Here is a 27180-nt window from a genome sequence, read left to right on the forward strand (position 1 = left end):
TGGGGAATTAGATGCAGGGAATCAGAGTTGGGGATTCAGAGGCGGGGAATCAGATATGGGGAAACAGAGGTGGGGAATCAGAGGTGGGCAAATAGAGGCGGGGTATCAGATATGGGGAAACAGAGGCGGGGAATCAGAGGCGTGGAAACAGAGGCGGGGAATCAGATATGGGGAATCAGAGGTGGGGAATCAGAGGTTGGGAATCAGAGGCAGGGAATCAGAGGCTGGGAATCAGATGCAGGGAATCAGATGCGGGGATCAGAGGCGGGAAATCAGAGCTGGGGAATCAGAGGTGGGGAATCAGAGTTGGGGAATCAGAGGCGGGGACTTAGATATGGGGAAACAGAGGCGGGGAATCAGAGGCGGGAAACAGAGGCGGGGAATCAGATATTGTGAATCAGAGGTGGGGAATCAGAGGCAGGGAATCAGATGTGCGGAATCAGAGATGGGCAATCAGAGGCAGGGAATCAGAATCAGAAGCAGGGAATAAGACGCGGGGATTCAGAGGCGGGGAATCAGAGCTGGGGAAGCAGAGGCAGTGAATCTGAGGCGGTGAATCAGAGGCAGGGAATCGGATGTGCGGAATCAGAGATGGGGAATCAGAGGTGGGGAATCAGAGGCGGTGAATCAGACATGGGTAATCAGAGGCGGGGAATCAGAGGCAGGAATTCAGACACGGGGAATCAGAGGCGGGGAATCAGAGCTGGGAAATTAGAGGCAGGGAATCAGAGTTGGGGATTCAGAGGCGGGGAATCAGATATGGGGAAAGAGAGGCGGGGAATCAGAGGCGGGCAAATAGAGGCGGGGAATCAGATATGGGGAAACAGAGGCGGGGAATCAGAGGCGGGGAAACAGAGGCGGGGAATCAGATATGGGGAATCAGTGGTGGGGAATCAGAGGTTGGGAATCAGAGGCAGGGAATCAGAGGCTGGGAATCAGATGCAGGGAATCAGATGCGTGGAATCAGAGGCGGGGAATCAGAGCTGGGGAATCAGAGGTGGGGAATCAAAGTTGGGGAATCAGAGGCGGGGACTTAGATATTGGGAAACAGAGGCGGGGAATCAGAGGCGGGGAAACAGAGGCGGAGAATCAGACATGGGTAATCAGAGGCGGGGAATCAGAGGCAGGAAATTAGACACGGGGAATCAGAGGCGGGGAATCAGAGCTGGGAAATTAGAGGCAGGGAATCAGAGTTGGGGATTCAGAGGCGGGGAATCAGATATGGGGAAACAGAGGCGGGGAATCAGAGGCGGGCAAATAGAGGCGGGGAATCAGATATGGGGAAACAGAGGCGGGGAATCAGAGGCGGGGAAACAGAGGCGGGAAATCAGATATGGGGAATCAGAGGTGGGGAATCAGAGGTTGGGAATCAGATGCAGGGAATCAGATGCGGGGAATCAGAGGCGGGGAATCAGAGCTGGGGAATCAGAGGTGGGGAATCAAAGTTGGGGAATCAGAGGCGGGGACTTAGATATGGGGAAACAGAGGCGGGGAATCAGAGGCGGGAAACAGAGGCGGGGAATCAGATATTGTGAATCAGAGGTGGGGAATCAGAGGCAGGGAATCAGATGTGCGGAATCAGAGATGGGCAATCAGAGGCAGGGAATCAGAATCAGAAGCAGGGAATAAGACGCGGGGATTCAGAGGCGGGGAATCAGAGCTGGGGAAGCAGAGGCAGTGAATCTGAGGCGGTGAATCAGAGGCAGGGAATCGGATGTGCGGAATCAGAGATGGGGAATCAGAGGTGGGGAATCAGAGGCGGTGAATCAGACATGGGTAATCAGAGGCGGGGAATCAGAGGCAGGAATTCAGACACGGGGAATCAGAGGCGGGGAATCAGAGCTGGGAAATTAGAGGCAGGGAATCAGAGTTGGGGATTCAGAGGCGGGGAATCAGATATGGGGAAAGAGAGGCGGGGAATCAGAGGCGGGCAAATAGAGGCGGGGAATCAGATATGGGGAAACAGAGGCGGGGAATCAGAGGCGGGGAAACAGAGGCGGGGAATCAGATATGGGGAATCAGTGGTGGGGAATCAGAGGTTGGGAATCAGAGGCAGGGAATCAGAGGCTGGGAATCAGATGCAGGGAATCAGATGCGTGGAATCAGAGGCGGGGAATCAGAGCTGGGGAATCAGAGGTGGGGAATCAAAGTTGGGGAATCAGAGGCGGGGACTTAGATATTGGGAAACAGAGGCGGGGAATCAGAGGCGGGGAAACAGAGGCGGAGAATCAGACATGGGTAATCAGAGGTGGGGAATCAGAGGCAGGAAATCAGACACGGGGAATCAGAGGCGGGGAATCAGAGCTGGGAAATTAGAGGCAGGGAATCAGAGTTGGGGATTCAGAGGCGGGGAATCAGATATGGGGAAACAGAGGCGGGGAATCAGAGGCGGGCAAATAGAGGCGGGGAATCAGATATGGGGAAACAGAGGCGGGGAATCAGAGGCGGGGAAACAGAGGCGGGAAATCAGATATGGGGAATCAGAGGTGGGGAATCAGAGGTTGGGAATCAGAGGCAGGGAATCAGAGGCTGGGAATCAGATGCAGGGAATCAGATGCGGGGAATCAGAGGCGGGGAATCAGAGCTGGGGAATCAGAGGTGGGGAATCAAAGTTGGGGAATCAGAGGCGGGGACTTAGATATGGGGAAACAGAGGTGGGGAATCAGAGGCGGGGAAACAGAGGCGGGGAATCAGATATGGGGAATCAGAGGTGGGGAATCAGAGGCAGGGAATTAGATGTGCGGAATCAGAAATGGGGAATCAGAGGCAGGGAATCAGAATCAGAAGCAGGGAATCAGAGGCCGGGAATCAGAGGCCGGAATCAGATGCCGGGAATAAGAGGCCGGGAATCAGAGTCCGGGAATCAGAGTCCGGGAATCAGAGATGGGGAATCAGAGGCAGGGAGTGAGATATGGGGAATCAGAGGCGGGGAATCACAGGCGGGGAAACAGAGGCGAGGAATCAGATATGGGGAATCAGAGGTGGCAAATCAAAGGCGGTGAATCAGAGATGGGGAATTAGAGGCGGGGAATGAGAGGCAGGGAATCAAACACGGGGAATCAGATGCGGGGAATCAGAGCTGGGTTATCAGAGGCGGGGAATCAGAGTTGGGGAATCAGAGGCGGGGAATCAGAGCTGGGGAATCAGAGGTGGGGAATCAGAGTCGGGGAATCAGAGGCAGGGAATCGGATGTGCGGAATCAGAGATGGGGAATCAGAGGTGGGGAATCAGAGGCGGTGAATCTGAGATGGGGAATCAGAGGCGTGGAATCAGAGGCAGGATATCAGACACGGGGATCCAGAGGCTGGGAATCAGACGGGGGGAATCAAAGGCGGGGAATCAGAGCTGGGGAATCAGAGGCAGGGAATCAGAGTTGGGGATTCAGAGGCGGGGAATTAGATATGGGGAATCAGAGGTGGGGAATCAGAGGTGGTGAATCAGAGATGGGGAATCACAGGCGGGGAATCAGAGGCAGGGAATAGAACGCGGGGAATCAGAGGCAGGGAATCAGAGCTGGGGAATCAGAGGCGGGGAATCATAGTTGGGAATCAGAGGCGGGGAAACAGAGGCGGGGAATCAGATATGGGGAATCGGATGCGGGGAATCAGAGGCGGGGAATCAGAGCTGGGGAATCAGAGGCGGGAAATCAGAGTTGGTGCATCAGAGGTGGGGAATTAGATATGGGGAAACAGAGGCGGGGAATCAGAGGCGGGGAAACAGAGGCGGGGAATCAGATATGGGGAATCAGAGGTGGGGAATCAGAGGCAGGGAATCAGATGTGCGGAATCAGAGATGGGGAATCAGAGGCAGGGAATCAGAATCAGAAGCGGGGAATCAGAGGCCTGGAATCAGATGCTGGGAATAAGAGGCCGGGAATCAGAGGTGGGGAATCAGAGTCCGGGAATCAGAGCTTGGGATTCAAAGGCGGGGAATGAGATATGGAGAATCAGAGGCGGGGAATCAGAGGCGGGGAAACAGAGGTGGGGAATCAGATATGGGGAATCAGAGGTGGCGAATCAAAGGCGATGAATCAGAGATGGGGAATCAGAGGCGGGGAATCAGAGGCAGGGAATCAAACACGGGGAATCAGAGGCGGGGAATCAGAGCTGGGGAATCAGAGGTGTGGAATCAGAGGTTGGGAATCAGAGGCAGGGAATCAGAGGCGGGGAAACAGAGGCAGGGAATCAGATCTGGGGAATCAGTGGCGGGGAAGTAGAGTTGGGGAATCAGAGGCGGGGAATCAGAGGCGGGGAAACAGAGGCGGGGAATCAAACACGGGGAATCAGAGGTGGGGAATCAGAGGTTGGGAATCAGAGGCAGGGAATCAGAGGCGGGGAATCAGAGGCGGGGAATCAGAGGCAGGGAATCAGATGTGCGGAATCGGAGATGGGGAATCAGAGGCAAGAAATCAGAGGCGGGGAATCAGAGGCGGGGAATCAGAGGCCGGGAATCAGATATGGTGAAACAGTGGCGGGGAATCAGAGGCGGGGAAACAGAGGCGGGGAATCAGATATGAGGTATCAGAGGTGGGGAATCAGAGTTTGGGAATCAGAGGCAGGGAATCAGAGGCTTGGAATCAGATGCAGGGAATCAGATATGGGGAAACAGAGGCGGGGAATCAGGTATGGGGAATCGGATGCGGGGAATCAGAGGCGGGGAATCTGAGCTGTGGAATCAGAGGTGGGGAATCAGAGTTGGGGAATCAGAGGCGGGGACTTAGATATTGGGAAACAGAGGCGGGGATTCAGAGGCGGGGAAACAGAGGCGGGGAATCAGAAATGGGGAATCAGAGGTTGGGAATCAGAGGCAGGGAATCAGATGTGCGGAATCAGAGATGGGGAATCAAAGGTAGGGAATCAGAATCAGAAGCAGGGAATCAGAGGCCGGGAATCAGAGGGCGGAATCAGATGCCGGGAATAAGAGGCCGGGAATCAGAGATGGGGATTCAGAGGCGGGGAATGAGATATGGGGAATCAGAGGCGGGGAATCAGAGGCGGGGAAACAGAGGCGGGGAATCAGATATGGGGAATCAGAGGTGGGGAATCAGGGGCGGGGTATCAGTGGCAGGGAATCAGAGGCGGGAAATCAGAGGCCGGGAATCAGAGGCGGGGAATCAGAGGCGGGGAATCAGAGGCAGGGAATCGGATGTGCGGAATCAGAGATGGGGAATCAGAGGTGGGGAATCAGAGGCGGTGAATCAGACATGGGTAATCAGAGGCAGGGATTCAGAGGCAGGAAATCAGACACGGGGAATCAGAGGCGGGGAATCAGAGCTGGGGAATTAGATGCAGGGAATCAGAGTTGGGGATTCAGAGGCGGGGAATCAGATATGGGGAAACAGAGGTGGGGAATCAGAGGTGGGCAAATAGAGGCGGGGAATCAGATATGGGGAAACAGAGGCGGGGAATCAGAGGCGTGGAAACAGAGGCGGGGAATCAGATATGGGGAATCAGAGGTGGGGAATCAGAGGTTGGGAATCAGAGGCAGGGAATCAGAGGCTGGGAATCAGATGCAGGGAATCAGATGCGGGGATCAGAGGCGGGGAATCAGAGCTGGGGAATCAGAGGTGGGGAATCAGAGTTGGGGAATCAGAGGCGGGGACTTAGATATGGGGAAACAGAGGCGGGGAATCAGAGGCGGGAAACAGAGGCGGGGAATCAGATATTGTGAATCAGAGGTGGGGAATCAGAGGCAGGGAATCAGATGTGCGGAATCAGAGATGGGCAATCAGAGGCAGGGAATCAGAATCAGAAGCAGGGAATAAGACGCGGGGAATCAGAGGCGGGGAATCAGAGCTGGGGAAGCAGAGGCAGTGAATCTGAGGCGGTGAATCAGAGGCAGGGAATCGGATGTGCGGAATCAGAGATGGGGAATCAGAGGTGGGGAATCAGAGGCGGTGAATCAGACATGGGTAATCAGAGGCGGGGAATCAGAGGCAGGAATTCAGACACGGGGAATCAGAGGCGGGGAATCAGAGCTGGGAAATTAGAGGCAGGGAATCAGAGTTGGGGATTCAGAGGCGGGGAATCAGATATGGGGAAACAGAGGCGGGGAATCAGAGGCGGGCAAATAGAGGCGGGGAATCAGATATGGGGAAACAGAGGCGGGGAATCAGAGGCGGGGAAACAGAGGCGGGGAATCAGATATGGGGAATCAGTGGTGGGGAATCAGAGGTTGGGAATCAGAGGCAGGGAATCAGAGGCTGGGAATCAGATGCAGGGAATCAGATGCGTGGAATCAGAGGCGGGGAATCAGAGCTGGGGAATCAGAGGTGGGGAATCAAAGTTGGGGAATCAGAGGCGGGGACTTAGATATTGGGAAACAGAGGCGGGGAATCAGAGGCGGGGAAACAGAGGCGGAGAATCAGACATGGGTAATCAGAGGCGGGGAATCAGAGGCAGGAAATCAGACACGGGGAATCAGAGGCGGGGAATCAGAGCTGGGAAATTAGAGGCAGGGAATCAGAGTTGGGGATTCAGAGGCGGGGAATCAGATATGGGGAAACAGAGGCGGGGAATCAGAGGCGGGCAAATAGAGGCGGGGAATCAGATATGGGGAAACAGAGGCGGGGAATCAGAGGCGGGGAAACAGAGGCGGGAAATCAGATATGGGGAATCAGAGGTGGGGAATCAGAGGTTGGGAATCAGAGGCAGGGAATCAGAGGCTGGGAATCAGATGCAGGGAATCAGATGCGGGGAATCAGAGGCGGGGAATCAGAGCTGGGGAATCAGAGGTGGGGAATCAAAGTTGGGGAATCAGAGGCGGGGATTTAGATATGGGGAAACAGAGGTGGGGAATCAGAGGCGGGGAAACAGAGGCGGGGAATCAGATATGGGGAATCAGAGGTGGGGAATCAGAGGCAGGGAATTAGATGTGCGGAATCAGAAATGGGGAATCAGAGGCAGGGAATCAGAATCAGAAGCAGGGAATCAGAGGCCGGGAATCAGAGGCCGGAATCAGATGCCGGGAATAAGAGGCCGGGAATCAGAGTCCGGGAATCAGAGTCCGGGAATCAGAGATGGGGAATCAGAGGCGGGGAGTGAGATATGGGGAATCAGAGGCGGGGAATCACAGGCGGGGAAACAGAGGCGAGGAATCAGATATGGGGAATCAGAGGTGGCGAATCAAAGGCGGTGAATCAGAGATGGGGAATCAGAGGCGGGGAATGAGAGGCAGGGAATCAAACACGGGGAATCAGAGGCGGGGAATCAGAGCTGGGTTATCAGAGGCGGGGAATCAGAGTTGGGGAATCAGAGGCGGGGAATCAGAGCTGGGGAATCAGAGGTGGGGAATCAGAGTCGGGGAATCAGAGGCAGGGAATCGGATGTGCGGAATCAGAGATGGGGAATCAGAGGTGGGGAATCAGAGGCGGTGAATCTGAGATGGGGAATCAGAGGCGTGGAATCAGAGGCAGGATATCAGACACGGGGATCCAGAGGCTGGGAATCAGACGGGGGGAATCAAAGGCGGGGAATCAGAGCTGGGGAATCAGAGGCAGGGAATCAGAGTTGGGGATTCAGAGGCGGGGAATTAGATATGGGGAATCAGAGGTGGGGAATCAGAGGTGGTGAATCAGAGATGGGGAATCACAGGCGGGGAATCAGAGGCAGGGAATAGAACGCGGGGAATCAGAGGCAGGGAATCAGAGCTGGGGAATCAGAGGCGGGGAATCATAGTTGGGAATCAGAGGCGGGGAAACAGAGGCAGGGAATCAGATATGGGGAATCGGATGCGGGGAATCAGAGGCGGGGAATCAGAGCTGGGGAATCAGAGGCGGGAAATCAGAGTTGGTGCATCAGAGGTGGGGAATTAGATATGGGGAAACAGAGGCGGGGAATCAGAGGCGGGGAAACAGAGGCGGGGAATCAGATATGGGGAATCAGAGGTGGGAAATCAGAGGCAGGGAATCAGATGTGCGGAATCAGAGATGGGGAATCAGAGGCAGGGAATCAGAATCAGAAGCGGGGAATCAGAGGCCTGGAATCAGATGCTGGGAATAAGAGGCCGGGAATCAGAGGTGGTGAATCAGAGTCCGGGAATCAGAGATTGGGATTCAAAGGCGGGGAATGAGATATGGAGAATCAGAGGCGGGGAATCAGAGGCGGGGAAACAGAGGTGGGGAATCAGATATGGGGAATCAGAGGTGGCGAATCAAAGGCGATGAATCAGAGATGGGGAATCAGAGGCGGGGAATCAGAGGCAGGGAATCAAACACGGGGAATCAGAGGCGGGGAATCAGAGCTGGGGAATCAGAGGTGTGGAATCAGAGGTTGGGAATCAGAGGCAGGGAATCAGAGGCGGGAAACAGAGGCAGGGAATCAGATCTGGGGAATCAGTGGCGGGGAAGTAGAGTTGGGGAATCAGAGGCGGGGAATCAGAGGCGGGGAAACAGAGGCGGGGAATCAAACATGGGGATTCAGAGGTGGGGAATCAGAGGTTGGGAATCAGAGGCAGGGAATCAGAGGCGGGGAATCAGAGGCGGGGAATCAGAGGCAGGGAATCAGATGTGCGGAATCGGAGATGGGGAATCAGAGGCAAGAAATCAGAGGCGGGGAATCAGAGGCGGGGAATCAGAGGCCGGGAATCAGATATGGTGAAACAGAGGCGGGGAATCAGAGGCGGGGAAACAGGGGCGGGGAATCAGATATGAGGAATCAAAGGTGGGGAATCAGAGTTTGGGAATCAGAGGCAGGGAATCAGAGGCTTGGAATCAGATGCAGGGAATCAGATATGGGGAAACAGAGGCGGGGAATCAGATATGGGGAATCGGATGCGGGGAATCAGAGGCGGGGAATCTGAGCTGTGGAATCAGAGGTGGGGAATCAGAGTTGGGGAATCAGAGGCGGGGACTTAGATATTGGGAAACAGAGGCGGGGAATCAGAGGCGGGGAAACAGAGGCGGGGAATCAGAAATGGGGAATCAGAGGCTGGGAATCAGAGGCAGGGAATCAGATGTGCGGAATCAGAGATGGGGAATCAAAGGCATGGAATCAGAATCAGAAGCAGGGAATCAGAGGCCGGGAATCAGAGGCCGGAATCAGATGCCGGGAATAAGAGGCCGGGAATCAGAGGTGGGGAATCAGAGTCCGGGAATCAGAGATGGGGATTCAGAGGCGGGGAATGAGATATGGGGAATCAGAGGCGGGGAATCAGAGGCGGGGAAACAGAGGCGGGGAATCAGATATGGGGAATCAGAGGTGGGGAATCAGGGACGGGGTATCAGTGGCAGGGAATCAGAGGCAGGAAATCAGAGGCCGGGAATCAGAGGCGGTGAATCAGAGGCGGGGAATCAGAGGCAGGGAATCGGATGTGCGGAATCAGAGATGGGGAATCAGAGGTGGGGAATCAGAGGCGGTGAATCAGACATGGGTAATCAGAGGCGGGGAATCAGAGGCAGGAAATCAGACACGGGGAATCATTGGCGGGGAATTAGAGCTGGGGAATTAGATGCAGGGAATCAGAGTTGGGGATTCAGAGGCGGGGAATCAGATATGGGGAAATAGAGGTGGGGAACCAGAGGTGGGCAAATAGAGGCGGGGAATCCGATATGGGGAAACAGAGGCAGGGAATCAGAGGCGTGGAAACAGAGGCGGGGAATCAGATATGGGGAGTCAGAGGTGGGGAATCAGAGGTTGGGAATCAGAGGCAGGGAATCAGAGGCTGGGAATCAGATGCAGGGAATCAGATGCGGGGATCAGAGGCGGGGAATCAGAGCTGGGGAATCAGAGGTGGGGAATCAGAGTTGGGGAATCAGAGGCGGGGACTTAGATATGGGGAAACAGAGGCGGGGAATCAGAGGCGGGAAACAGAGGCGGGGAATCAGATATTGTGAATCAGAGGTGGGGAATCAGAGGCAGGGAATCAGATGTGCAGAATCAGAGATGGGGAATCAGAGGCAGGGAATCAGAATCGGAAGCAGGGAATAAGACGCGGGGAATCAGAGGCGGGGAATCAGAGCTGGGGAAGCAGAGGCAGTGAATCAGAGGCGGGGAATCAGAGGCAGGGAATCGGATGTGCGGAATCAGAGATGGGGAATCAGAGGTGGGGAATCAGAGGCGGTGAATCAGACATGGGTAATCAGAGGCGGGGAATCAGAGGCAGGAAATCAGACATGGGGAATCAGAGGCGGGGAATCAGAGCTGGGAAATTAGAGGCAGGGAATCAGAGTTGGGGATTCAGAGGCGGGGAATCAGATATGGGGAAACAGAGGAGGGGAATCAGAGGCGGGCAAATAGAGGCGGGGAATCAGATATGGGGAAACAGAGGCGGGGAATCAGAGGCGGGGAAACAGAGGCGGGGAATCAGATATGGGGAATCAGAGGTGGGGAATCAGAGGTTGGGAATCAGAGGCAGGGAATCAGAGGCTGGGAATCAGATGCAGGGAATCAGATGGGGGGTATCAGAGGCGGGGAATCAGAGCTGGGGAATCAGAGGTGGGGAATCAAAGTTGGGGAATCAGAGGCGGGACTTAGATATGGGGAATCAGAGGCGGGGAATCAGATATGGGGAAACAGGGGCGGGGAATCAGAGGCTGGGAAACAGAGGCGGGGAATCAGATATGGGGAATCAGAGGTGTGGAATCAGAGGTTGGGAATCAGAGGCAGGGAATCAGAGGCGGGGAAACAGAGGCGGGGAATCAGATATGGGGAATCAGAGGTGGCGAATCAAAGGCGGTGAAACAGAGATGGGGAATCAGGGCAGGGAATCAGAGGCAGGGAATCAAACACGGGGAATCAGAGCTGGGGAATCAGAGGCGGGGAATTAGAGTTGGGGAATCAGAGGAGGGGAATCAGAGGCGGGGAAACAGAGGCGGGGAATCAGATATGGGGAATCAGAGGTGGGGAATCAGAGGTTGGGAATCAGAGGCAGGGAATCAGAGGCGGGGAATCAGAGGCAGGGAATCAGAGGCAGGGAATCAGATGTGCGGAATCGGAGATGGGGAATCAGAGGCAGGGAATCAGAGGCGGGGAATCAGAGGTGGGGAATCAGAGGCCGGGAAACAGATATGGGGAAACAGAGGCGGGGAATCAGAGGCGGGGAAACAGAGGCGGGGAATCAGATATGGGGAATCAGAGGTGGGGAATCAGAGGTTGGGAATCAGAGGCAGGTAATCAGAGGCTTGGAATCAGATGCAGGGAATCAGATGCGGGGAATCAGAGGCGGGGAATCAGAGCTGGGGAATCAGAGGTGGGGAATCAGAGTTGGGGAATCAGAGGCGGGGACTTAGATATTGGGAAACAGAGGCGGGGAATCAGAGGCGGGGAAACAGAGGCGGGGAATCAGATATGGGGAATCAGAGGTGGGGAATCAGAGGCAGGGAATCAGATGTACGGAATCAGAGATGGGGAATCAGAGGCAGGGAATCAGAATCAGAAGCAGGGAATCAGAGGCCGGGAATCAGAGGCCGGAATCAGATGCCGGGAATAAGAGGCCGGGAATCAGAGGTGGGGAATCAGAGTCCGGGAATCAGAGATGGGGATTCAGAGGCGGGGAATGAGATATGGGGAATCAGAGGCGGGGAATCAGAGGCGGGGAAACAGAGGCGGGGAATCAGATATGGGGAATCAGAGGTGGGGAATCAGGGGCGGGGTATCAGTGGCAGGGAATCAGAGGCGGGAAATCAGAGGCCGGGAATCAGAGGCGGTGAATCAGAGGCGGGGAATCAGATATGGGGAATCAGAGGTGGGGAATCAGGGGCGGGGTATCAGTGGCAGGGAATCAGAGGCGGGAAATCAGAGGCCGGGAATCAGAGGCGGTGAATCAGAGGCGGGGAATCAGAGGCAGGGAATCGGATGTGCGGAATCAGAGATGGGGAATCAGAGGTGGGGAATCAGAGGCGGTGAATCAGACATGGGTAATCAGAGGTGGGGAATCAGAGGCAGGAAATAAGACACGGGGAATCAGAGGCGGGGAATCAGAGCTGGGGAATTAGATGCAGGGAATCAGAGTTGGGGATTCAGAGGCGGGGAATCAGATATGGGGAAACAGAGGTGGGGAATCAGAGGTGGGCAAATAGAGGCGGGGAATCAGATATGGGGAAACAGAGGCAGGGAAGCAGAGGCGTGGAAACAGAGGCGGGGAATCAGATATGGGGAATCAGAGGTGGGGAATCAGAGGTTGGGAATCAGAGGCAGGGAATCAGAGGCTGGGAATCAGATGCAGGGAATCAGATGCGGGTATCAGAGGCAGGGAATCAGAGCTGGGGAATCAGAGGTGGGGAATCAGAGTTGGTGAATCAGAGGCGGGGACTTAGATATGAGGAAACAGAGGCGGGGAATCAGAGGCGGGGAAACAGAGGCAGGGAATCAGATATGGGGAATCAGAGGTGGGGAATTAGAGGCAGGGAATCAGATGTGCGGAATCAGAGATGGGGAATCAGAGGCAGGGAATCAGAATCAGAAGCAGGGAATAAGACGCGGGGAATCAGAGGCGGGGAATCAGAGCTGGGGAAGCAGAGGCAGTGAATCAGAGGCGGGAAATCAGAGGCAGGGAATCGGATGTGCGGAATCAGAGATGGGGAATCAGAGGTGGGGAATCAGAGGCGGTGAATCAGACATGGGTAATCAGAGGCGGGGAATCAGAGGCAGGAAATCAGACACGGGGAATCAGAGGCGGGGAATCAGAGCTGGGAAATTAGAGGCAGGGAATCAGAGTTGGGGATTCAGAGGCGGGGACTTAGATATGGGGAAACAGAGGCGGGGAATCAGAGGCGGGAAACAGAGGCGGGGAATCAGATATTGTGAATCAGAGGTGGGGAATCAGAGGCAGGGAATCAGATGTGCGGAATCAGAGATGGGGAATCAGAGGCAGGGAATCAGAATCAGAAGCAGGGAATAAGACGCGGGGAATCAGAGGCGGGGAATCAGAGCTGGGGAAGCAGAGGCAGTGAATCAGAGGCGGGGAATCAGAGGCAGGGAATCGGATGTGCGGAATCAAAGGTGGGGAATCAGAGGTGGGGAATCAGAGGCGGTGAATCAGACATGGGTAATCAGAGGCGGGGAATCAGAGGCAGGAAATCAGACACGGGGAATCAGAGGCGGGGAATCAGAGCTGGGAAATTAGAGGCAGGGAATCAGAGTTGGGGATTCAGAGGCGGGGAATCAGATATGGGGAAACAGAGGAGGGGAATCAGAGGCGGGCAAATAGAGGCGGGGAATCAGATATGGGGAAACAGAGGCGGGGAATCAGAGGCGGGGAAACAGAGGCGGGGAATCAGATATGGGGAATCAGAGGTGGGGAATCAGAGGTTGGGAATCAGAGGCAGGGAATCAGAGGCTGGGAATCAGATGCAGGGAATCAGATGCGGGGTATCAGAGTCGGGGAATCAGAGCTGGGGAATCAGAGGTGGGGAATCAAAGTTGGGGAATCAGAGGCGGGGGATCAGATATGGGGAATCAGAGGTGTGGAATCAGAGGTTGGGAATCAGAGGCAGGGAATCAGAGGCGGGGATACAGAGGCGGGGAATCAGATATGGGGAATAAGAGGTGGCGAATCAAAGGCGGTGAAACAGAGATGGGGAATCAGGGCAGGGAATCAGAGGCAGGGAATCAAACACGGGGAATCAGAGCTGGGGAATCAGAGGCGGGGAATTAGAGTTGGGGAATCAGAGGAGGGGAATCAGAGGCGGGGAAACAGAGGCGGGGAATCAGATATGGCGAATCAGAGGTGGGGAATCAGAGGTTGGGAATCAGAGGCAGGGAATCAGAGGCGGGGAATCAGAGGCAGGGAATCAGAGGCAGGGAATCAGATGTGCGGAATCGGAGATGGGGAATCAGAGGCAGGGAATCAGAGGCGGGGAATCAGAGGTGGGGAATCAGAGGCCGGGAAACAGATATGGGGAAACAGAGGCGGGGAATCAGAGGCGGGGAAACAGAGGCGGGGAATCAGATATGGGGAATCAGAGGTGGGGAATCAGAGGTTGGGAATCAGAGGCAGGTAATCAGAGGCTTGGAATCAGATGCAGGGAATCAGATGCGGGGAATCAGAGGCGGGGAATCAGAGCTGGGGAATCAGAGGTGGGGAATCAGAGTTGGGGAATCAGAGGCGGGGACTTAGATATTGGGAAACAGAGGCGGGGAATCAGAGGCGGGGAAACAGAGGCGGGGAATCAGATATGGGGAATCAGAAGTGGGGAATCAGAGGCAGGGAATCAGATGTACGGAATCAGAGATGGGGAATCAGAGGCAGGGAATCAGAATCAGAAGCAGGGAATCAGAGGCCGGGAATCAGAGGCCGGAATCAGATGCCGGGAATAAGAGGCCGGGAATCAGAGGTGGGGAATCAGAGTCCGGGAATCAGAGATGGGGATTCAGAGGCGGGGAATGAGATATGGGGAATCAGAGGCGGGGAATCAGAGGCGGGGAAACAGAGGCGGGGAATCAGATATGGGGAATCAGATGTGGGGAATCAGGGGCGGGGTATCAGTGGCAGGGAATCAGAGGCGGGAAATCAGAGGCCGGGAATCAGAGGCGGTGAATCAGAGGTGGGGAATCAGAGGCAGGGAATCGGATGTGCGGAATCAGAGATGGGGAATCAGAGGTGGGGAATCAGAGGCGGTGAATCAGACATGGGTAATCAGAGGTGGGGAATCAGAGGCAGGAAATCAGACACGGGGAATCAGAGGCGGGGAATCAGAGCTGGGGAATTAGATGCAGAGAATCAGAGTTGGGGATTCAGAGGCGGGGAATCAGATATGGGGAAACAGAGGTGGGGAATCAGAGGTGGGCAAATAGAGGCGGGGAATCAGATATGGGGAAACAGAGGCAGGGAATCAGAGGCGTGGAAATAGAGGCGGGGAATCAGATATGGGGAATCAGAGGTGGGGAATCAGAGGTTGGGAATCAGAGGCAGGGAATCAGAGGCTGGGAATCAGATGCAGGGAATCAGATGCGGGTATCAGAGGCAGGGAATCAGAGCTGGGGAATCAGAGGTGGGGAATCAGAGTTGGGGAATCAGAGGCGGGGACTTAGATATGAGGAAACAGAGGCGGGGAATCAGAGGCGGGGAAACAGAGGCAGGGAATCAGATATGGGGAATCAGAGGTGGGGAATTAGAGGCAGGGAATCAGATGTGCGGAATCAGAGATGGGGAATCAGAGGCAGGGAATCAGAATCAGAAGCAGGGAATAAGACGCGGGGAATCAGAGGCGGGGAATCAGAGCTGGGGAAGCAGAGGCAGTGAATCAGAGGCGGGGAATCAGAGGCAGGGAATCGGATGTGCGGAATCAGAGATGGGGAATCAGAGGTGGGGAATCAGAGGCGGTGAATCAGACATGGGTAATCAGAGGCGGGGAATCAGAGGCAGGAAATCAGACACGGGGAATCAGAGGCGGGGAATCAGAGCTGGGAAATTAGAGGCAGGGAATCAGAGTTGGGGATTCAGAGGCGGGGAATCAGATATGGGGAAAGAGAGGCGGGGAATCAGAGGCGGGCAAATAGAGGCGGGGAATCAGATATGGGGAAACAGAGGCGGGGAATCAGAGGCGGGGAAACAGAGGCGGGGAATCAGATATGGGGAATCAGAGGTGGGGAATCAGAGGTTGGGAATCTGAGGCAGGGAATCAGAGGCTGGGAATCAGATGCAGGGAATCAGATGCGGGGAATCAGAGGCGGGGAATCAGAGCTGGGGTATCAGAGGTGGGGATTCAAAGTTGGGGAATCAGAGTTCGGGAATCAGAGATGGGGATTCAGAGGCGGGGAATGAGATATGGGGAATCAGAGGCGGGGAATCAGAGGCGGGGAAACAGAGGCGGGGAATCAGATATGGGGAATCAGAGGTGGGGAATCAGGGGCGGGGTATCAGTGGCAGGGAATCAGAGGCGGGAAATCAGAGGCCGGGAATCAGAGGCGGTGAATCAGAGGCGGGGAATCAGAGGCAGGGAATCGGATGTGCGGAATCAGAGATGGGGAATCAGAGGTGGGGAATCAGAGGCGGTGAATCAGACATGGGTAATCAGAGGTGGGGAATCAGAGGCAGGAAATCAGACACGGGGAATCAGAAGCGGGGAATCAGAGCTGGGGAATTAGATGCAGGGAATCAGAGGTGGGGATTCAGAGGCGGGGAATCAGATATGGGGAAACAGAGGTGGGGAATCAGAGGTGGGCAAATAGAGGCGGGGAATCAGATATGGGGAAACAGAGGCAGGGAATCAGAGGCGTGGAAACAGAGGCGGGGAATCAGATATGGGGAATCAGAGGTGGGGAATCAGACGTTGGGAATCAGAGGCAGGGAATCAGAGGCTGGGAATCAGATGCAGGGAATTAGATGCGGGTATCAGAGGCTGGGAATCAGAGCTGGGGAATCAGAGGTGGGGAATCAGAGTTGGGGAATCAGAGGCGGGGACTTAGATATGAGGAAACAGAGGTGGGGAATCAGAGGCGGGGAAACAGAGGCAGGGAATCAGATATGGGGAATCAGAGGTGGGGAATTAGAGGCAGGGAATCAGATGTGCGGAATCAGAGATGGGGAATCAGAGGCAGGGAATCAGAATCAGAAGCAGGGAATAAGACGCGGGGAATCAGAGGCGGGGAATCAGAGCTGGGGAAGCAGAGGCAGTGAATCAGAGGCGGGGAATCAGAGGCAGGGAATCGGATGTGCGGAATCAGAGATGGGGAATCAGAGGTGGGGAATCAGAGGCGGTGAATCAGACATGGGTAATCAGAGGCGGGGAATCAGAGGCAGGAAATCAGACACGGGGAATCAGAGGCGGGGAATCAGAGCTGGGAAATTAGAGGCAGGGAATCAGAGTTGGGGATTCAGAGGCGGGGAATCAGATATGGGGAAAGAGAGGCGGGGAATCAGAGGCGGGCAAATAGAGGCGGGGAATCAGATATGGGGAAACAGAGGCGGGGAATCAGAGGCGGGGAAACAGAGGCGGGGAATCAGATATGGGGAATCAGAGGTGGGGAATCAGAGGTTGGGAATCAGAGGCAGGGAATCAGAGGCTGGGAATCAGATGCAGGGAATCAGATGCGGGGAATCAGAGGCGGGGAATCAGAGCTGGGGTATCAGAGGTGGGGAATCAAAGTTGGGGAATCAGAGGCGGGGACTTAGATATGGGGAATCAGAGGCGTGGAATCAGATATGGGGAAACAGGGGCGGGGAATCAGAGGCGGGGAAACAGATGCGGGGAATCAGATATGGGCAATCAGAGGTGTGGAATCAGAGGTTGGGAATCAGAGGCAGGGAATCAGAGGCGGGGAAACAGAGGCGGGGAATCAGATATGGGGAATCAGAGGTGGCGAATCAAAGGCAGTGAAACAGAGATGGGGAATCAGGGCAGGGAATCAGAGGCAGGGAATCAAACACGGGGAATCAGAGCTGGGGAATCAGAGGCGGGGAATTAGAGTTGTGGAATCAGAGGAGGGGAATCAGAGGCGGGGAAACAGAGGCGGGGAATCAGATATGGGGAATCAGAGGTGGGGAATCAGAGGTTGGGAATCAGAGGCATGGAATCAGAGGCGGGGAATCAGAGGCGGGGAATCAGAGGCAGGGAATCAGATGTGCGGAATCGGGGATGGGGAATCAGAGGCAGGGAATCAGAGGCTGGGAATCAGAGGCGGGGAATCAGAGGCCTGGAATCAGATATGGGGAAACAGAGACGGGGAATCAGAGGCGGGGAAACAGAGGCGGGGAATCAGATATGGGGAATCAGAGGTGGGGAATCAGAGGCAGGGAATTAGATGTGCGGAATCAGAAATGTGGAATCAGAGGCATGGAATCAGAATCAGAAGCAGGGAATCAGAGGCCGGGAATCAGAGGCCGGAATCAGATGCCGGGAATAAGAGGCCGGGAATCAGAGTCCGGGAATCAGAGTCCGGGAATCAGAGATGGGGAATCAGAGGCGGGGAGTGAGATATGGGGAATCAGAGGCGGGGAATCACAGGCGGGGAAACAGAGGCGAGGAATCAGATATGGGGAATCAGAGGTGGCGAATCAAAGGCGGTGAATCAGAGATGGGGAATCAGAGGCGGGGAATGAGAGGCAGGGAACCAAACACGGGGAATCAGAGGCGGGGAATCAGAGCTGGGTTATCAGAGGCGGGGAATCAGAGTTGGGGAAGCAGAGGCAGTGAATCAGAGGCGGGGAATCAGAGGCAGGGAATCGGATGTGCGGAATCAGAGATGGGGAATCAGAGGTGGGGAATCAGAGGCGGTGAATCAGACATGGGTAATCAGAGGCGGGGAATCAGAGGCAGGAAATCAGACACGGGGAATCAGAGGCGGGGAATCAGAGGCAGGGAATCAGAGTTGGGGATTCAGAGGCGGGGAATCAGATATGGGGAAACAGAGGAGGGGAATCAGAGGCGGGCAAATAGAGGCGGGGAATCAGATATGGGGAAACAGAGGCGGGGAATCAGAGGCGGGGAAACAGAGGCGGGGAATCAGATATGGGGAATCAGAGGTGGGGAATCAGAGGTTGGGAATCAGAGTCCGGGAATCAGAGGCTGGGAATCAGATGCAGGGAATCAGATGCGGGGTATCAGAGGCGGGGAATCAGAGCTGGGGAATCAGAGGTGGGGAATCAAAGTTGGGGAATCAGAGGCGGGGACTTAGATATGGGGAATCAGAGGCGGGGAATCAGATATGGGAAAACAGGGGCGGGGAATCAGAGGCTGGGAAACGAGGCGGGGAATCAGATATGGGGAATCAGAGGTGTGGAATCAGAGGTTGGGAATCAGAGGCAGGGAATCAGAGGCGGGAAACAGAGGCGGGGAATCAGATATGGGGAATCAGAGGTGGCGAATCAAAGGCGGTGAAACAGAGATGGGGAATCAGGGCAGGGAATCAGAGGCAGGGAATCAAACACGGGGAATTAGAGTTGGGGAATCAGAGGAGGGGAATCAGAGGCGGGGAAACAGAGGCGGGGAATCAGATATTGTGAATCAGAGGTGGGGAATCAGAGGCAGGGAATCAGATGTGCGGAATCAGAGATGGGGAATCAGAGGCAGGGAATCAGAATCAGAAGCAGGGAATAAGACGCGGGGAATCAGAGGCGGGGAATCAGAGCTGGGGAAGCAGAGGCAGTGAATCAGAGGCGGGGAATCAGAGGCAGGGAATCGGATGTGCGGAATCAGAGGTGGGGAATCAGAGGTGGGGAATCAGAGGCGGTGAATCAGACATGGGTAATCAGAGGCGGGGAATCAGAGGCAGGAAATCAGACACGGGGAATCAGAGGCGGGGAATCAGAGCTGGGAAATTAGAGGCAGGGAATCAGAGTTGGGGATTCAGAGGCGGGGAATCAGATATGGGGAAACAGAGGAGGGGAATCAGAGGCGGGCAAATAGAGGCGGGGAATCAGATATGGGGAAACAGAGGCGGGGAATCAGAGGCGGGGAAACAGAGGCGGGGAATCAGATATGGGGAATCAGAGGTGGGGAATCAGAGGTTGGGAATCAGAGGCAGGGAATCAGAGGCTGGGAATCAGATGCAGGGAATCAGATGCGGGGTATCAGAGGCGGGGAATCAGAGCTGGGGAATCAGAGGTGGGGAATCAAAGTTGGGGAATCAGAGGCGGGGACTTAGATATGGGGAATCAGAGGCGGGGAATCAGATATGGGGAAACAGGGGCGGGGAATCAGAGGCTGGGAAACAGAGGCGGGGCATCAGATATGGGGAATCAGAGGTGTGGAATCAGAGGTTGGGAATCAGAGGCAGGGAATCAGAGGCAGGGAAACAGAGGCGGGGAATCAGATATGGGGAATCAGAGGTGGCGAATCAAAGGCGGTGAAACAGAGATGGGGAATCAGGGCAGGGAATCAGAGGCAGGGAATCAAACACGGGGAATCAGAGCTGGGGAATCAGAGGCGGGGAATTAGAGTTGGGGAATCAGAGGAGGGGAATCAGAGGCGGGGAAACAGAGGCGGGGAATCAGATATGGGGAATCAGAGGTGGGGAATCAGAGGTTGGGAATCAGAGGCAGGGAATCAGAGGCGGGGAATCAGAGGCAGGGAATCAGAGGCAGGGAATCAGATGTGCGGAATCGGAGATGGGGAATCAGAGGCAGGGAATCAGAGGCGAGGAATCAGAGGTGGGGAATCAGAGGCCGGGAAACAGATATGGGGAAACAGAGGCGGGGAATCAGAGGCGGGGAAACAGAGGCGGGGAATCAGATATGGGGAATCAGAGGTGGGGAATCAGAGGTTGGGAATCAGAGGCAGGTAATCAGAGGCTTGGAATCAGATGCAGGGAATCAGATGCGGGGAATCAGAGGCTTGGAATCAGATGCAGAGAATCAGAGCTGGGGAATCAGAGGTGGGGAATCAGAGTTGGGGAATCAGAGGCGGGGACTTAGATATTGGGAAACAGAGGCGGGGAATCAGAGGCGGGGAAACAGAGGCGGGGAATCAGATATGGGGAATCAGAGGTGGGGAATCAGAGGCAGGGAATCAGATGTACGGAATCAGAGATGGGGAATCAGAGGCAGGGAATCAGAATCAGAAGCAGGGAATCAGAGGCCGGGAATCAGAGGCCGGAATCAAATGCCGGGAATAAGAGGCCGGGAATCAGAGGTGGGGTATCAGAGTCCGGGAATCAGAGATGGGGATTCAGAGGCGGGGAATGAGATATGGGGAATCAGAGGCGGGGAATCAGAGGCGGGGAAACAGAGGCAGGGAATCAGATATGGGGAATCAGAGGTGGGGAATCAGGGGCGGGGTATCAGTGGCAGGGAATCAGAGGCGGGGAATCAGAGGCGGGGAATCAGAGGCAGGGAATCGGATGTGCGGAATCAGAGATGGGGAATCAGAGGTGGGGAATCAGAGGCGGTGAATCAGACATGGGTAATCAGAGGGGGGGAATCAGAGGCAGGAAATCAGACATGGGGAATCAGAGGCGGGGAATCAGAGCTGGGGAATTAGATGCAGGGAATCAGAGTTGGGGATTCAGAGGCGGGGAATCAGATATGGGGAAACAGAGGTGGGGAATCAGAGGTGGGCAAATAGAGGCGGGGAATCAGATATGGGGAAACAGAGGCGGGGAATCAGAGGCGTGGAAACAGAGGCGGGGAATCAGATATGGGGAATCAGAGGTGGGGAATCAGAGGTTGGGAATCAGAGGCAGGGAATCAGAGGCTGGGAATCAGATGCAGGGAATCAGATGCGGGTATCAGAGGCAGGGAATCAGAGCTGGTGAATCAGAGGTGGGGAATCAGAGTTGGGGAATCAGAGGCGGGGACTTAGATATGAGGAAACAGAGGCGGGGAATCAGAGGCGGGGAAACAGAGGCAGGGAATCAGATATGGGGAATCAGAGGTGGGGAATCAGAGGCAGGGAATCAGAATCAGAAGCAGGGAATAAGACGCGGGGAATCAGAGGCGGGGAATCAGAGCTGGGGAAGCAGAGGCAGTGAATCAGAGGCGGGGAATCAGAGGCAGGGAATCGGATGTGCGGAATCAGAGATGGGGAATCAGAGGTGGGGAATCAGAGGCGGTGAATCAGACATGGGTAATCAGAGGCGGGGAATCAGAGGCAGGAAATCAGACACGGGGAATCAGAGGCGGGGAATCAGAGCTGGGAAATTATAGGCAGGGAATCAGAGTTGGGAATTCAGAGGCGGGGAATCAGATATGGGGAAAGAGAGGCGGGGAATCAGAGGCGGGCAAATAGAGGCGGGGAATCAGATATGGGGAAACAGAGGCGGGGAATCAGAGGCGGGGAAACAGAGGCGGGGAATCAGATATGGGGAATCAGAGGTGGGGAATCAGAGGTTGGGAATCAGAGGCAGGGAATCAGAGGCTGGGAATCAGATGCAGGGAATCAGATGCGGGGAATCAGAGGCGGGGAATCAGAGCTGGGGTATCAGAGGTGGGGAATCAAAGTTGGGGAATCAGAGGCGGGGACTTAGATATGGGGAATCAGAGGCGTGGAATCAGATATGGGGAAACAGGGGCGGGGAATCAGAGGCGGGGAAACAGATGCGGGGAATCAGATATGGGCAATCAGAGGTGTGGAATCAGAGGTTGGGAATCAGAGGCAGGGAATCAGAGGCGGGGAAACAGAGGCGGGGAATCAGATATGGGGAATCAGAGGTGGCGAATCAAAGGCGGGAAATCAGAGCTGGGGAATCAGAGGCGGGGAATTAGAGTTGTGGAATCAGAGGAGGGGAATCAGAGGCGGGGAAACAGAGGCGGGGAATCAGATATGGGGAATCAGAGGTGGGGAATCAGAGGTGGGGAATCAGAGGTTGGGAATCAGAGGCATGGAATCAGAGGCGGGGAATCAGAGGCGGGGAATCAGAGGCAGGGAATCAGATGTGCGGAATCGGAGATGGGGAATCAGAGGCAGGGAATCAGAGGCTGGGAATCAGAGGCGGGGAATCAGAGGCCGGGAATCAGATATGGGGAAACAGAGGCGGGGAATCAGAGGCGGGGAAACAGAGGCGGGGAATAAGATATGGGGAATCAGAGGTGGGGAATCAGAGGCAGGGAATTAGATGTGCGGAATCAGAAATGGGGAATCAGAGGCAGGGAATCAGAATCAGAAGCAGGGAATCAGAGGCCGGGAATCAGAGGCCGGAATCAGATGCCGGGAATAAGAGGCCGGGAATCAGAGTCCGGGAATCAGAGTCCGGGAATCAGAGATGGGGATCAGAGGCGGGGAGCGAGAGGCAGGGAATCAAACACGGGGAATCAGAGGCGGGGAATCAGAGCTGGGTTATCAGAGGCGGGGAATCAGAGTTGGGGAATCAGAGGCGGGGAATCAGAGCTGGGGAATCAGAGGTGGGGAATCAGAGTCGGGGAATCAGAGGCAGGGAATCGGATGTGCGTAATCAGAGATGGGGAATCAGAGGTGGGGAATCAGAGGCGGTGAATCTGAGATGGGGAATCAGAGGCGGGGAATCAGAGGCAGGATATCAGACACGGGGATTCAGAGGCTGGGAATCAGACGGGGGGAATCAAAGGCGGGGAATCAGAGCTGGGGAATCAGAGGCATGGAATCAGAGTTGGGGATTCAGAGGCGGGGAATCAGATATGGGGAAACAGAGGCGGGGAATCAGAGGCGGGCAAACAGAGGCGGGGAATTAGATATGGGGAATCAGAGGTGGGGAATCAGAGGTGGTGAATCAGAGATGGGGAATCACAGGCGGGGAATCAGAGGCAGGGAATAGAACGCGGGGAATCAGAGGCAGGGAATCAGAGCTGGGGAATCAGAGGCGGGGAATCATAGTTGGGAATCAGAGGCGGGGAATCAGATATGGGGAAACAGAGGCGGGGAATCAGAGGCGGGGAAACAGAGGCGGGGAATCAGATATGGGGAATCGGATGCTGGGAATCAGAGGCGGGGAATCAGAGCTGGGGAATCAGAGGCAGGGAATCAGAGTTGGTGCATCAGAGGTGGGGAATTAGATATGGGGAAACAGAGGCGGGGAATCAGAATCAGAAGCAGGGAATCAGAGGCCTGGAATCAGATGCTGGGAATAAGAGGCCGGGAATCAGAGGTGGGGAATCAGAGTCCGGGAATCAGAGATTGGGATTCAAAGGCGGGGAATGAGATATGGAGAATCAGAGGCGGGGAATCAGAGGCGGGGAAACAGAGGTGGGGAATCAGATATGGGGAATCAGAGGTGGCGAATCAAAGGCGGTGAATCAGAGATGGGGAATCAGAGGCGGGGAATCAGAGGCAGGGAATCAAACACGGGGAATCAGAGGCGGGGAATCAGAGCTGGGGAATCAGAGGCGGGGAATCAGAGTTGGGGAATCAGAGGCGGGGAATCAGATATGGGGAAACAGGGGCGGGGAATCAGAGGCGGGGAAACAGAGGCGGGGAATCAGATATGGGGAATCAGAGGTGTGGAATCAGAGGTTGGGTATCAGAGGCAGGGAATCAGAGGCGGGGAAACAGAGGCAGGGAATCAGATCTGGGGAATCAGTGGCGGGGAAGTAGAGTTGGGGAATCAGAGGCGGGGAATCAGAGGCGGGGAAACAGAGGCGGGGAATCAAACACGGGGAATCAGAGGTGGGGAATCAGAGGTTGGGAATCAGAGGCAAGAAATCAGAGGAGGGGAATCAGAGGCGGGGAATCAGAGGCCGGGAATCAGATATGGTGAAACAGAGGCGGGGAATCAGAGGCGGGGAAACAGAGGTGGGGAATCAGGGCAGGGAATCAGAGGCAGGGAATCAAACACGGGGAATTAGAGTTGGGGAATCAGAGGAGGGGAATCAGAGGCGGGGAAACAGAGGCGGGGAATCAGATATTGTGAATCAGAGGTGGGGAATCAGAGGCAGGGAATCAGATGTGCGGAATCAGAGATGGGGAATCAGAGGCAGGGAATCAGAATCAGAAGCAGGGAATAAGACGCGGGGAATCAGAGGCGGGGAATCAGAGCTGGGGAAGCAGAGGCAGTGAATCAGAGGCGGGGAATCAGAGGCAGGGAATCGGATGTGCGGAATCAGAGGTGGGGAATCAGAGGTGGGGAATCAGAGGCGGTGAATCAGACATGGGTAATCAGAGGCGGGGAATCAGAGGCAGGAAATCAGACACGGGGAATCAGAGGCGGGGAATCAGAGCTGGGAAATTAGAGGCAGGGAATCAGAGTTGGGGATTCAGAGGCGGGGAATCAGATATGGGGAAACAGAGGAGGGGAATCAGAGGCGGGCAAATAGAGGCGGGGAATCAGATATGGGGAAACAGAGGCGGGGAATCAGAGGCGGGGAAACAGAGGCGGGGAATCAGATATGGGGAATCAGAGGTGGGGAATCAGAGGTTGGGAATCAGAGGCAGGGAATCAGAGGCTGGGAATCAGATGCAGGGAATCAGATGCGGGGTATCAGAGGCGGGGAATCAGAGCTGGGGAATCAGAGGTGGGGAATCAGAGTTGGGGAATCAGAGGCGGGGACTTAGATATGAGGAAACAGAGGCGGGGAATCAGAGGCGGGGAAACAGAGGCAGGGAATCAGATATGGGGAATCAGAGGTGGGGAATCAGAGGCAGGGAATCAGAATCAGAAGCAGGGAATAAGACGCGGGGAATCAGAGGCGGGGAATCAGAGCTGGGGAAGCAGAGGCAGTGAATCAGAGGCGGGGAATCAGAGGCAGGGAATCGGATGTGCGGAATCAGAGATGGGGAATCAGAGGTGGGGAATCAGAGGCGGTGAATCAGACATGGGTAATCAGAGGCGGGGAATCAGAGGCAGGAAATCAGACACGGGGAATCAGAGGCGGGGAATCAGAGCTGGGAAATTATAGGCAGGGAATCAGAGTTGGGAATTCAGAGGCGGGGAATCAGATATGGGGAAAGAGAGGCGGGGAATCAGAGGCGGGCAAATAGAGGCGGGGAATCAGATATGGGGAAACAGAGGCGGGGAATCAGAGGCGGGGAAACAGAGGCGGGGAATCAGATATGGGGAATCAGAGGTGGGGAATCAGAGGTTGGGAATCAGAGGCAGGGAATCAGAGGCTGGGAATCAGATGCAGGGAATCAGATGCGGGGAATCAGAGGCGGGGAATCAGAGCTGGGGTATCAGAGGTGGGGAATCAAAGTTGGGGAATCAGAGGCGGGGACTTAGATATGGGGAATCAGAGGCGTGGAATCAGATATGGGGAAACAGGGGCGGGGAATCAGAGGCGGGGAAACAGATGCGGGGAATCAGATATGGGCAATCAGAGGTGTGGAATCAGAGGTTGGGAATCAGAGGCAGGGAATCAGAGGCGGGGAAACAGAGGCGGGGAATCAGATATGGGGAATCAGAGGTGGCGAATCAAAGGCGGGAAATCAGAGCTGGGGAATCAGAGGCGGGGAATTAGAGTTGTGGAATCAGAGGAGGGGAATCAGAGGCGGGGAAACAGAGGCGGGGAATCAGATATGGGGAATCAGAGGTGGGGAATCAGAGGTGGGGAATCAGAGGTTGGGAATCAGAGGCATGGAATCAGAGGCGGGGAATCAGAGGCGGGGAATCAGAGGCAGGGAATCAGATGTGCGGAATCGGAGATGGGGAATCAGAGGCAGGGAATCAGAGGCTGGGAATCAGAGGCGGGGAATCAGAGGCCGGGAATCAGATATGGGGAAACAGAGGCGGGGAATCAGAGGCGGGGAAACAGAGGCGGGGAATAAGATATGGGGAATCAGAGGTGGGGAATCAGAGGCAGGGAATTAGATGTGCGGAATCAGAAATGGGGAATCAGAGGCAGGGAATCAGAATCAGAAGCAGGGAATCAGAGGCCGGGAATCAGAGGCCGGAATCAGATGCCGGGAATAAGAGGCCGGGAATCAGAGTCCGGGAATCAGAGTCCGGGAATCAGAGATGGGGATCAGAGGCGGGGAGCGAGAGGCAGGGAATCAAACACGGGGAATCAGAGGCGGGGAATCAGAGCTGGGTTATCAGAGGCGGGGAATCAGAGTTGGGGAATCAGAGGCGGGGAATCAGAGCTGGGGAATCAGAGGTGGGGAATCAGAGTCGGGGAATCAGAGGCAGGGAATCGGATGTGCGTAATCAGAGATGGGGAATCAGAGGTGGGGAATCAGAGGCGGTGAATCTGAGATGGGGAATCAGAGGCGGGGAATCAGAGGCAGGATATCAGACACGGGGATTCAGAGGCTGGGAATCAGACGGGGGGAATCAAAGGCGGGGAATCAGAGCTGGGGAATCAGAGGCATGGAATCAGAGTTGGGGATTCAGAGGCGGGGAATCAGATATGGGGAAACAGAGGCGGGGAATCAGAGGCGGGCAAACAGAGGCGGGGAATTAGATATGGGGAATCAGAGGTGGGGAATCAGAGGTGGTGAATCAGAGATGGGGAATCACAGGCGGGGAATCAGAGGCAGGGAATAGAACGCGGGGAATCAGAGGCAGGGAATCAGAGCTGGGGAATCAGAGGCGGGGAATCATAGTTGGGAATCAGAGGCGGGGAATCAGATATGGGGAAACAGAGGCGGGGAATCAGAGGCGGGGAAACAGAGGCGGGGAATCAGATATGGGGAATCGGATGCTGGGAATCAGAGGCGGGGAATCAGAGCTGGGGAATCAGAGGCAGGGAATCAGAGTTGGTGCATCAGAGGTGGGGAATTAGATATGGGGAAACAGAGGCGGGGAATCAGAATCAGAAGCAGGGAATCAGAGGCCTGGAATCAGATGCTGGGAATAAGAGGCCGGGAATCAGAGGTGGGGAATCAGAGTCCGGGAATCAGAGATTGGGATTCAAAGGCGGGGAATGAGATATGGAGAATCAGAGGCGGGGAATCAGAGG

Source organism: Narcine bancroftii, chromosome 2, assembly GCF_036971445.1.
Source record: "Narcine bancroftii isolate sNarBan1 chromosome 2, sNarBan1.hap1, whole genome shotgun sequence".
In the NCBI taxonomy this organism is placed as follows: Eukaryota; Metazoa; Chordata; class Chondrichthyes; order Torpediniformes; family Narcinidae; genus Narcine; species Narcine bancroftii.